This window comes from Pseudophryne corroboree, chromosome 6 (assembly GCF_028390025.1).
Source record: "Pseudophryne corroboree isolate aPseCor3 chromosome 6, aPseCor3.hap2, whole genome shotgun sequence".
Taxonomy (NCBI): domain Eukaryota; kingdom Metazoa; phylum Chordata; class Amphibia; order Anura; family Myobatrachidae; genus Pseudophryne; species Pseudophryne corroboree.
The window spans coordinates 98,113,434-98,126,390 of record NC_086449.1 but is presented as its reverse complement, the minus strand read 5'-3'; the positions used below and the strand labels follow the sequence as shown (position 1 = coordinate 98,126,390).

The window sequence follows — 12,957 nt, the reverse complement described above, 5'->3', positions numbered from 1 at the left end:
ATCAACGGCAACAATTGATGGTGAATACAATGATGGCCATCCCTACCACTGGTGATCATCCCCTCTGTATTACTCACTGGGCAGTGGGCCAATCAAAGTTGGGGGCGGGGCTTGGTGGGTAACATCAGGAGTAGTACTAGGCAGGTCCTGGTGCCATCCCTAGTATGAGACAGTAAGAGTGGCATGTGAGCGGTTTTTATAGTACATGTGGGATTGAGGGGGGGAAAGCGTGCAAGCTTAATTATACACAGACCCATATGGTCCAGGGGGTAACTTGCCCATTACCTACCACTGAGCAACATACAAAGTTATTTTTAATTGTTTGTCATATGTGGTTTATACAAAATAGTTAAAAAGTCAGTGCTATTAACAATGGGGGTAATTCAGACCTGATTGCTGCTGTGCGTTTTCGCACAGCGGGCGATCAGGCACAAACTGCGCATGCGTATGCACTGCAATGCGCAGGTGCATTGCACAGGAACAAAGCGGATCGCCGCTCAGCAATGGGTTTGTGCAACGGATCCGTTCACACGGGTAATCGCAAGGAGATTGACAGGAAGAAGGCGTTTGTGGGTGTCAACTGACCGTTTTCTGGGAATGTCTGGAAAAACGCAGGCGTGTCCATGTGTTAGCAGGGAGGGTTCCTGATGTCCATTCCGGTCCTGGACAGGCTGATGTGATCGCAGCGGCTGAGTAAGTCCTGGGCTGCGCAGAGACTGCACAAGATCTGTTTGTACAGCTCTGCTACACATGCGTTCGCACACTTGCACAGCTAAAGTACACTCCCCCTGTAGCTGGCGACTACCTGATTGCAGCAGTGCAAAAATCGCTGCGATGAGACTCCTCATAGTGGTTTTTATATTCTAGTAAGCAATTTTAAAATGTAGGTGGCACAGCCCGGCTAGCTCAGTCGGTAGAGCATGAGACTCTTAATCTCAGGGTCGTGGGTTCGAGCCCCACGTTGAGCGCTTAACTTTTTGTTTTTCACATTTTAGCAAAAGGTCACTTTATTTGTTAAATGGTATTAACATTCAGGAAAGCTTTAAAGTTAATTGGAGTCAAACTTAAACCCAAGTTCTTGCTAATACATTATTTTACATGAAATCAATAATAAAAATAATCATAATACTGTAATGACAATGAAAGAAAAAAATGTCATGTTGCACAGTCTAGTTTTCTATTACAAACGTAGCAGCTTTTATGTAAAATACTAAAACACCACAGGATTGACATATCTTTCTGTACACTAATTAGTAGTGCATAGAGGTTTCTGTAGTGTAGTGGTTATCACGTTCGCCTCACACGCGAAAGGTCCCCGGTTCGAAACCGGGCAGAAACAACTTTTCATTTTTGTAAAACCAGTCTTCGCAGGTTTAGTTCAGTTGTCAAATTAACAACTGTACAGTATCAGATGCGGTCTGTGTATTTACACTGAATGTAGCATACAAGCTATGCAGTGCAATACCCCAAGAAGCAAAATGCTCACACAGCAATGCACATTGTTGTAGATATTGTGGTTGGTTTTAACTAAAACATACATACAAATGAGCTACATTACAGACATAAAGTAATGCTAATGATATTACTTTAGATAGTAAAGGTGACTGCTGAGTAGATGAAACATCAGATTTTGTCCTCTAAATTATATTGTACACTGGATTTCATAAAAAATACTTCCAGACAGGTTTTAGTTTGCAGTGATATTGTGCATAGACCTCTGCTGAAACCAGCCAGTATATGTACATAGCAGCATAAAACAGTATCTTCCCTGGTGGTCTAGTGGTTAGGATTCGGCGCTCTCACCGCCGCGGCCCGGGTTCGATTCCCGGTCAGGGAATACGTTTTTTTCTTCCTTCCACTGCATCCTATATAACCAAACATCAATTAGCTAATGAGTTGTTGTATTTGTTCTAAAAATGTTTGCAATTTCTATAAGCAATAGAATTGTGGCGCCACATGCGTAAGTAAAAAACACTTTAAAATGTCACAATTGACCAGTAAAAACACTCTCTTAGCAATATACAGGTAGGGTGTCAGCTAGCCCCTAAGTAATTAGCATGGGTAAGATGCTATTTCATAAAAGAATACGGGTAGGGGAATAGGGGTAAAAGAGAGCACCAGTGTTTTACAAATGTTTTCTAAAAGAAGAAGGCTTAAAACTGGCAAAGCCACTTATAAGTGCTAGGTATAAAAATGGTTGTATAAATGAGGGTGGACCCAATTTCTTAAAGGTATAACAAAAAGTTTTATTTTAAGAACAAAGGTATACTATAAAGAGACATGTGGAAACACATTTAAATATACTATCAAAAATATATATATGTGTATATATATATAGGTAGATATGTCTGTGTGTGTATATGTATGTATGTGTGTATATATATATATATATATATATATAAACAAATGTATAACCAAATTGCGCTATTAGTCCGCCTTAGACCTAATAGTCCTTGGGGAGGATCGGCTGCTAATCTCCAAATTGGTCCTCCTGCCAGTCGAGAACCAGGTGGTTGAACACTGTAAATGGTTGTATGGAGAGCGCTCTTATCATGTAGTTATCTCTTTAGCTGTTCTTTCTCTCTAGGACAGTCCGTCAATTTTAGCTTTGATCACAAGAAGATGGATATTTCTGCAAAATACTCTCTCACCAAATTCACCCAGATAACAACATCACTCGTTAGTTAAAAACTTCCATGAGATTTATTGTTGATAAAATCTTCTTATTTTTAAATGAATGACTCTTACATTAGATTTAACATTCGTGGGATAAGATCTCAATGGCACTGCTGTCTACCCCAGCCGGGGAGGAGCTCCTATGACAGTCCGTCCAACCCACAAAATGTTAATTCACCCAACGCGTTTCGTCTAACAGACTTCCTCAGGGGTGTCTTTAACAAAATACAATAAGAAATACAGTAAAAAATACAATAAAAAATACAGTAAAAAATACAGAATAAATAATCAAATAATCACATATATCACCATTTAGGTAGATGGACAATGCAATTTGTCTTATAATTTCATAAAGTATTGAGTGACCTAGTTATGGGTACTGGTGCAGGGTAAACAGTACATTATTATAATATGGACAAATATAGAGCTTCAGAATAACCTCATAGGATCCAAAATCACGTTATAGGTTCAAAAACAATTGTCTCAATGGACAAGTGAGATATCCTTATTAACATAACGTTACATACATGGAACAGCATCAATTTCTAGCAAAAGAAGTTTATTTATTAACAATGATTAATTATAACATCCATATCAAATGAAAATTACTTTTTATATGTAAGAGCGATGTTTTATGAGAGAATAAATGGGACCAATCCCATATAGTTCTGTGGACACAGGATTAGTATTTATCAGCCCCAAAACAATATTAGATTATTATTATTATATTGGTTTTTGATCAATATTGGTCTAATACTTACTATCCCACTTTTAAATCCTATAATCAGTAGGGACCAGTGTAGAAAATTCAAGCTTTCTATTGGCTAATTTCCAGAACCGTTTGGACTTGTTATAAACAGCTTTTATCTTTCTAAAAATAACAATATATACCTATTAATGGAATAAATTTATAACTAATATACCACTCATTTCAGGCTAATATAGTCAGCCTATTTGCCTATTAGTGATTAATTAAACCTTATTCAAATATCTTACTAAGGTCAATTTTTATCTAATTCTATAAACAATTTAATGAACAGTTTTAATAAACACTATTTGTGCATATATACTGTGACTACTACCTAATACTATTTTAAAAGGTGAAAAACCCTTATAACATTTCTTCTAGTGTGCATAAGTGCTGTGGTTACTTACTATTAGCTGCAATCCTGGAGCTTGTGTCCTCTGTGCTGTCCTCACTCTGAATGAGCCATTAGAGCTTGGTCTGGGTTTTTATTCCCCCCTGGGATTACATCACTTCCTATAAACTGGTTAATTGATCCCTTCTATAAACTCTCCTTTTGCTATATAGTTATAAACCTTACATATATAGATATATACTTATTGCGTATTCAATATTTCCTTTCCCCTGTGTTCCTCCTAAATATCCTGTTGTTATGACTTAAAAGTAAACATAGAAGGTTAATTGCTTTAACTTCTTTTGCTAGAAATTGATGCTGTTCCATGTACGTAACGTTATGTTAATAAGGATATCTCACGTGTCCATTGAGACAATTGTTTTTGAACCTATAACGTGATTTGGATCCTATGAGGTTATTCTGAAGCTCTATATTGTCCATATTATAATAATGTACTGTTTACACTGCACCAGTACCCATAACTAGGTCACTCAATACTTTATGTAATTATAAGACAAATTGCATTGTCCAACTACCTAAATGGTGATATATGTGGTTATTTATTCTGTATTTTTTACTGTATTTTTTTTACTGTATTTCTTATTGTATTTTGTTAAAGACACCCCTGAGGAAGTCTGTTAGACGAAACGCGTTGGGTGACTTAACATTTTGTGGGTTGAACGGACTGTCATAGGAGCTCCTCCCCGGCTGGGGTAGACAGCAGTGCCATTGAGATCTTATCCCACAAATGTTAAATCTAATGTAAGAGTCATTCATTTAAAAATAAGAAGATTTTATCAACAATAAATCTCATGGAAGTTTTTAACTAACGAGTGATGTTGTTATCTGGGTGAATCTGGTGAGAGGGTATTTTGCAGAAATATCCATCTTCTTGTGATCAAAGCTAAAATTGAAGGACTGTCCTAGAGAGAAAGAACAGCTAAAGAGACATAACTACATGATAAGAGCGCTCTCCATACAACCATTTACAATATATATATATATATATATATATATATATATACAGGTTGAGTATCCCTTATCCAAAATCCTTGGGACCAGAAGTATTTTGGATATCGGATTTTTCTGTATTTTTGATGGGACCCAAGTCTAAGCACAGAATGCATTTATGTTTCATAAACACCTTATACACACCTTACACCTAATATTTTAGCCAATATTTTTAATAACTTTGTGCATTAAACAGAGTATGTGTACATTCACACAATTCATTTATGTTTCATATACACCTTATACACACAGCCTGAAGGTCATTTAATACAATATTTTAAATAACTTTGTGTATTAAACAAAGTTTGTTTACATTGTGCCATCAGAAAACAAAGGTTTCACTATCTTACTCTCACTTAAAAAAATACGTATTTCGTAATATTTGGATATGGGATACTCAACCTGTATGTATGTATGTATGTATGTATGTATGTATGTATGTGTGTGTTTATGTATATATATATATATATATATATATATATGTGTGTGTGTGGTCTATATGTGTATATATATATATATGTATATATGTGTGTGTGTGTGTGTGTGTGTGTGTGTGTGTGTGTGTGTGTATATATATATATATATATAGGAGAGAAAGATACCACATAAAGAAGAAGACCTAGTGACTCTCCATACTAAGATAAGCTTAATAGTCTCTGATTTTTAAATAATTTGAACGTTTTAGTCTTTTTTTATGTACTTTTGCTCTTAAGATAAAACTTTTTGTTATACCTTTTATAAAATTGGGTCCCCCCTCATTTATACACCCATGTGCTATTTGCCAGTTTTAAGCCTTCTTCTTTTAGAAAACATTTGTAAAACACTGAAAAGCAATAGAGCTGGCGCTAGGTGTTTCTCCATTAATAAATAATTGAATAACTGTGGATGAATGTAAAATCACAATTTAGTTTATTAACTAAACATCACGTACTAAAACCATGAATAAAAATTCACATATACACATAAAATTTAGGGCATAAATTGAGCTATGAATCAATTGAGAATGGCTGCTAGTGAGTGTCCACAGAGGATCCCGGACTATAGCAATGGACAAAGTTCCCTGGGGAAAGGAAATGAGTACAGCTGGTGTTACCCGTGACGACGGAGACTTCCAGAGGCTTGAAAATTAACAGCAAGCAAGCTGTGCCATTTGTGTAGAAACTGGGTCTCTCCAATCGGTGCTGTAAAATCAATGTTCCACAGAGAAGGTTCCAAGGCAGGTTTTCCAAGGCAGATTTTTAGAAGTCCATATCTGGATCCTTTAAAACGTGAAGCACTTGTAGTAGTAGTAGCAGCTTTTACACTTAATGCATTGCCCTAGGCTCGGTCACCTAGCTTCATCAGAAGTAAAGCTCAATCTGAATATGGGATCTATTTAAACCCCATTAACGACCTGATGCCCAACAGGTGTACAGAAATTACCATTCAATCATCCACAGTATTAATAAAAACAAAACTTCTCTGTTATCAATATACTTCTATTATATATAGAGAGAGGTTGGTAGGAGGAAACCCACAAAAGAGTACAACAATACAGATAAAAAAACAGAAATATAAGACTGAATATAACAGGGGTTAAAGGTCAGTGCAATCACATGACCCACCCCCAGACATCGTATACATTATTTGCAATGGAGATTAATTAATCCCTTAAACCCCCCCCCCCCCCCGTTTTCGGGAACCTACAGCCCCCTCTGTTCACAGTACTTGCGTGGGAGGCCGCGATCCCGTGTGGGGAGAAGTTACCCAGCCGCGGGGCTCCTGTTGGTCGCTTATACCCCTATTCCCCTACCCATATGTTTTCCAATTTGTTTGTATTATCTATCTATCTGAATGCGAAAGTCCTCACTCGCTGACTCATCACTAATTCTCTGACTTCCCGATAGGTTAGGAAGATGAAATGTAACAGGTGTTCTGCAGGTGGGAAATAGGAAAACGACATAATCAGAATTTTAATAAACCTCCCCTAAGGGGATAAAAAGGGTCTTGAGAAAATGATATCATTACTGATGCGTGGGTTGCATTCCGTGAACGATAATGCCCAAATGGACAATCGGATCAAAATTTGGATTGCAACTCCAGTGTGTAGAATTTAATATACTACAAAATGGTCCAAGATACAAGGGTCTCTAACAACCTCCTCACCCCATTGACCTGCAATCACTTATAGACTTGACCTCCATCAAGAAAGGACATCAGGGCTCCTGGTTGTGGCCAGAATTCACCTCCATTCCGCTACAGCCACACTGACAACCGGGACACCCAATAACATCGTCCGTCAGTGTGCAATTTGTCCCGTGTGGTGTTCCTCCGTGTGGGCTCCAGTGTTGCCAGCCAGCAGGCTACAGTCCAGGTCACCGCCGCTACCGGAAGACTCTCCTCCACCAGTGTGTGCTGCTACAGTCGCTCCATCGCTGTTTGCGGTCTTCACACATACGGGTCACCGCAGTCTCCACCGGTAGGCCGCGGCTAAACCCCACCGCCGTGTGTGGATTCCGGTGGTGTGTCCCCCTGTGACACGGGACAGTGTACTGCTGAGTATCAAGCCGCTGACATTCATCACTGCCGCGAGTGGTCCCCCGGTGTTGTGGGGAACTGGCCACGATCCCATACACAGTGTGTGGATTCCTGCTTGCTACTCATTCATATGGAGACCTCACACACAGAAACCATCTGTAAAGGCCAGTACTGATGGGAGAGATGTGTGCTGAGCAATCTTAACACAGACCGCTCAGCACACATCTCTCCCCCGCTCAACACTCAGCATGGTGTGTGCTGAGCGTGGGGGAGGGGGCACTCACTTCACACAGCACTGAAGTGAGTGACCCGCTAGATTGAGCCCGCATGCAGGCTCAATCTAGCACCAGCGATAGCGATGCATGTCTATTGCTGGGAGGCATACACACGGCAGATCCGTGCTTAAAATCTAAGCAATCTAGTCAGATGATTAGATTTTAAACATGGAACTCTCTGTGTGTACCCCCCTTAAGCGTTGAGACTGGCTGCATAAGGACTGAGAGTCTCCACTGCTTGGACACAATCCATCTGGTAATTCAGTATCTACTTTTGTTACATTCACATTGGAGGTGATCTATAGTGCAGGTTCTCTTACCACACAACACCAGTTAATTATATATAGTGGAGCAATCTTTTCTAACATTGGTGTCATTTTAATTGTGTATCACACACTAGTTATTTTTAATTGCATTAATTGTAATTGCAAATCCCCGGGAGGTTATTAACATTATTGTATGTGAATAAATTGTGTTTATATTTAGGATTTGGTTGTGCATATGTATCATTAAGCGCCTATTGGGAATATATGTCCATGGATTTCACTTCAAGAGGCTGGCGTACCTCTTTTCCCAATTGGCTGCTGATATACATTTACTAAAGGGGGGTAGACACCTAGAGATGTGTGCTAAGCGATCTATCACAGACCACTTAGCACACATCTCTCCCCCCGCTCAGCACACAGCGCGGCGGTTCCCAGTATCTAGAACCTCCCCCTGATGATCCGACAGACAGCTGTTTGTGTGTGCTTGTGTATGTTTGTATGTATGATGTATGTATGTATGTATGTATGTATGTATCTATCTATCAGTGACATGAGGCAGAGCCTTTCCTGTCATACTAACGTGTACGCCAAAGTTTTGACTATATAAAGTATATGAAAAATACAAAGAATATTAGAAACATCATCTCTATTATTCTAATCTTTTTTATAGTCAAAACTCTGGCGTAAAAAGTCTATGGCCATCTCTGATCAAAACCCACCAAATTTCCAGAAGTATATACTGGGGCACCTGTGTATAATGCCCACATGCACCCTTGGGCTCATATATTGCGTGTAAATCTGGTAGTTAACCTTGATGGTATGAAACCATTGTCAGGGGAACATTGATGATTTTGCCCACTGATTAGGGATGGCCATCGACCATCAATGATTTTTAATCATTGATGGTTTAAGGCCTATGTCAAATGGTTTTGCCATCAATGGTAGAGAACCAGATGGTTTCTGCACATCGAAGGCTTAGCACAAACAAAAATATATATTTTTTTTGCAAGGTGTCTGTACACGGAGTTTAGCTCCACCCCTAACACCTATGAAGCACTGCCGCTGAGCTGTGATTGGCCCGTGGGTCATTCACTGTAATAACAGGGATGATCATCAATGGGTGAAACCATCAATGGCCACCTATAGTAAAGTTGGTGACAATTGATGGTCACTCACAGTTTTGTCATCAACGGCAACAATTGATGGTGAATACAATGATGGCCATCCCTACCACTGGTGATCATCCCCTCTGTATTACTCACTGGGCAGTGGGCCAATCAAAGTTGGGGGCGGGGCTTGGTGGGTAACATCAGGGGTAGTGCTAGGCAGGTCCTGGTGCCATCCCTAGTATGAGACAGTAAGAGTGGCATGTGAGCGGTTTTTATAGTACATGTGGGATTGAGGGGGAGAAAGCGTGCAAGCTTAATTATACACAGACCCATATGGTCCAGGGGGTAACTGGCCCATTACCTACCACTGAGCAACATACAAAGTTATTTTTAATTGTTTGTCATATGTGGTTTATACAAAATAGTTAAAAAGTCAGTGCTACTAACAATGGGGGTAATTCAGACCTGATTGCTGCTGTGCGTTTTCACACAGCGTGCGATCAGGCACAAACTGCGCATGCGTATGCACTGCAATGCGCAGGTGCATTGCACAGGAACAAAGCGGATCACCGCTCAGCAATGGGTTTGTGCAACGGATCCGTTTACACGGGTGATCGCAAGGAGATTGACAGGAAGAAGGCGTTTGTGGGTGTCAACTGACCGTTTTCTGGGAATGTCTGGAAAAACGCAGGCGTGTCCATGTGTTAGCAGGGAGGGTTCCTGATGTCCATTCCGGTCCTGGACAGGCTGATGTGATCGCAGCGGCTGAGTAAGTCCTGGGCTGCGCAGAGACTGCACAAGATCTGTTTGTACAGCTCTGCTACACATGCGTTCGCACACTTGCACAGCTAAAGTATACTCCCCCTGTAGCTGGCGACTATCTGATTGCAGCAGTGCAAAAATCGCTGCGATGAGACTCCTCATAGTGGTTTTTCTATTCTAGTAAGCAATTTTAAAGTGTAGGCAACACAGCCCGGCTAGCTCAGTCGGTAGAGCATGAGACTCTTAATCTCAGGGTCGTGGGTTTGAGCCCCACGTTGGGCGCTTAACTTTTTGTTTTTCACATTTTAGCAAAAGGTCACTTTATTTGTTAAATGGTATTAACATTCAGGAAAGCTTTAAAGTTAATTGGAGTCAAACTTAAACCCAAGTTCTTGCTAATACATTATTTTACATTAAATCAATAATAAAAATAATCATAATACTGTAATGACAATGGAAGAAAAAAAATGTCATGTTGCACAGTCTAGTTTTCTGTTACAAACGTAGCAGCTTTTATGTAAAATACTAAAACACCAAAGGATTGACATTTCTTTCTGTACACTAAATAGTAGTGCATGGAGGTTTCTGTAGTGTAGTGGTTATCACGTTCGCCTCACACGCGAAAGGTCCCCGGTTTGAAACCGGGCAGAAACAACTTTTCATTTTTGTAAAACCAATCTTAGCAGGTTTAGTTCAGTTGTCACATTGACAACTGTACAGTATCAGATGCGGTCTGTGTATTTACACTGAATGTAGTATACAAGCTATGCAGTGCAATGCCCCAAGAAGCAAAATGCTCACACAGCAATGCACATTGTTGTAGATATTGTGGTGGGTTTTAACTGAAACATACATACAAATGAGCTACATTACAGACATAAAGTAATGCTAATGATATTACTTTAGATAGTTAAGGTGACTGCTGAGTAGATGAAACATCAGATTTTGTCCTCTAAATTATATTGTACACTGGATTTCATAAGAAATACTTCCAGACAGGTTTTAGTTTGCTGTGACATTATGCATAGACCTCTGGTGAAACCAGCCAGTATATTTACATAGCAGCATAGATCAGTATCTTCACTGGCGGTCTAGTGGTTAGGATTCGGCGCTCTCACCAGCGTGGCCTGGATTCGATTCCCGGTCAGGGAATAAGTTTTTTCTTCCTTCCACTGCAGCCTATATAACCAAACATCAATTAGCTAATGAGTTGTTGTATTTGTTCTAAAAATTTTGCAATTTATATAAGCAATAGAATTGTGGCGCCACATGCGTAAGTAAAACACACTCTATAAAATGTCACAATTGACCAGTAAAAACACTCTCTTAGCAATATACAGGTAGGGTGTCAGCTAGCCCCTAAGTAATTAGCATGGGTAAGATGCTATTTCATAAAAGAATACGGGTAGGGGAATAGGGGTAAAAGAGAGCACCAGTGTTTTACAAAAGTTTTCTAAAAGAAGAAGGCTTAAAACTGGCAAAGGCACTTATAAGTGCTAGGTATAAAAATGGTTGTATAAATGAGGGTGGACCCAATTTCTTAAAGGTATAACAAAAAGTTTTATTTTAAGAACAAAGGTATACTATAAAAAGACATGTGGAAACACATTTAAATATACTATCAAAAATATTATATATATGTATATATATATAGATAGATATGTCTGTGTGTGTGTGTGTGTGTGTGTGTATATGTATGTATGTATATATTTATATATATATATATATATATATATATATATAAACAAATGTATAACCAAATTGCGCTATTAGTCCGCATTAGACCTAATAGTCCTTGGGGAGGATCGGCTGCTAATCTCCAAATTGGTCCTCCTGCCAGTCGAGAACCAGGTGATTGAACACTGTAAATGGTTGTATGGAGAGCGCTCTTATCATGTAGTTATCTCTTTAGCTGTTCTTTCTCTCTAGGACAGTCCGTCAATTTTAGCTTTGATCACGAGAAGATGGATATTTCTGCAAAATACCCTCTCACCAGATTCACCCAGATAACAACATCACTCGTTAGTTAAAAACTTCCATGAGATTTATTGTTGATAAAATCTTCTTACTTTTAAATGAATGACTCTTACATTAGATTTAACATTCGTGGGATAAGATCTCAATGGCACTGCTGTCTACCCCAGCCGGGGAGGAGCTCCTATGACAGTCCGTCCAACCCACAAAATGTTAATTCACCCAACGCGTTTCGTCTAACAGACTTCCTCAGGGGTGTCTTTAACAAAATACAATAAGAAATACAGTAAAAAATACAATAAAAAATACAGTAAAAAATACAGAATAAATAATCAAATAATCACATATATCACCATTTAGGTAGATGGACAATGCAATTTGTCTTATAATTTCATAAAGTATTGAGTGACCTAGTTATGGGTACTGGTGCAGGGTAAACAGTACATTATTATAATATGGACAAATATAGAGCTTCAGAATAACCTCATAGGATCCAAAATCACGTTATAGGTTCAAAAACAATTGTCTCAATGGACACGTGAGATATCCTTATTAACATAACGTTACATACATGGAACAGCATCAATTTCTAGCAAAATAAGTTTATTTATTAACAATGATTAATTATAACATCCATATCAAATGAAACTTACTTTTTATATGTAAGAGCAGTGTTTTATGAGAGAATAAATGGGACCAATCCCATATAGTTCTGTGGACACAGGATTAGTATTTATTAGCCCCAAAACAATATTAGATTATTATTATATTGGTTTTTGATCAATATTGGTCTAATACTTACTATCCCACTTTTAAATCCTATAATCAGTAGGGACCAGTGTAGAAAATTCCAGCTTTCTATTGGCTAATTTCCAGAACCGTTTGGACTTGTTATAAACAGCTTTTATCTTTCTAAAAATAACAATATATACCTATTAATGGAATAAATTTATAACTAATATACCACTCATTTCAGGCTAATATAGTCAGCCTATTTGCCTATCAGTGATTAATTAAACCTTATTCAAATATCTTACTAAGGTCAATTTTTATCTAATTCTATAAACAATTTAATGAACAATTTTAATAAACACTATTTGTGCATATATACTGTGACTACTACCTAATACTATTTTAAAAGGTGAAAAACCCTTATAACATTTCTTCTAGTGTGCATAAGTGCTGTGGCTACTTACTATTAGCTGCAATCCTGGAGCTTATGTCCTCT

The 12,957-nt window shown here is 38.4% G+C and overlaps 5 non-coding genes across 5 annotated transcripts; all 5 read left to right on the top strand.

Moving 5' to 3' along the window:
* The first annotated feature begins 895 nt into the window (after positions 1-895).
* On the top strand, positions 896-968 carry TRNAK-CUU (transfer RNA lysine (anticodon CUU)). The gene has a single exon. It is a non-coding gene; the product is annotated as a tRNA-Lys (tRNA).
* Positions 969-1,266: 298 nt separating this feature from the next.
* TRNAV-CAC (transfer RNA valine (anticodon CAC)) lies at positions 1,267-1,339 on the top strand. Its single transcript has one exon. It is a non-coding gene; the product is annotated as a tRNA-Val (tRNA).
* A 426-nt stretch (positions 1,340-1,765) lies between these two features.
* On the top strand, positions 1,766-1,837 carry TRNAE-CUC (transfer RNA glutamic acid (anticodon CUC)). Its single transcript has one exon. It is a non-coding gene; the product is annotated as a tRNA-Glu (tRNA).
* An 8,127-nt stretch (positions 1,838-9,964) lies between these two features.
* On the top strand, positions 9,965-10,037 carry TRNAK-CUU (transfer RNA lysine (anticodon CUU)). The gene has a single exon. It is a non-coding gene; the product is annotated as a tRNA-Lys (tRNA).
* Positions 10,038-10,336: 299 nt separating this feature from the next.
* On the top strand, positions 10,337-10,409 carry TRNAV-CAC (transfer RNA valine (anticodon CAC)). The gene has a single exon. It is a non-coding gene; the product is annotated as a tRNA-Val (tRNA).
* Positions 10,410-12,957: the final 2,548 nt, after the last annotated feature.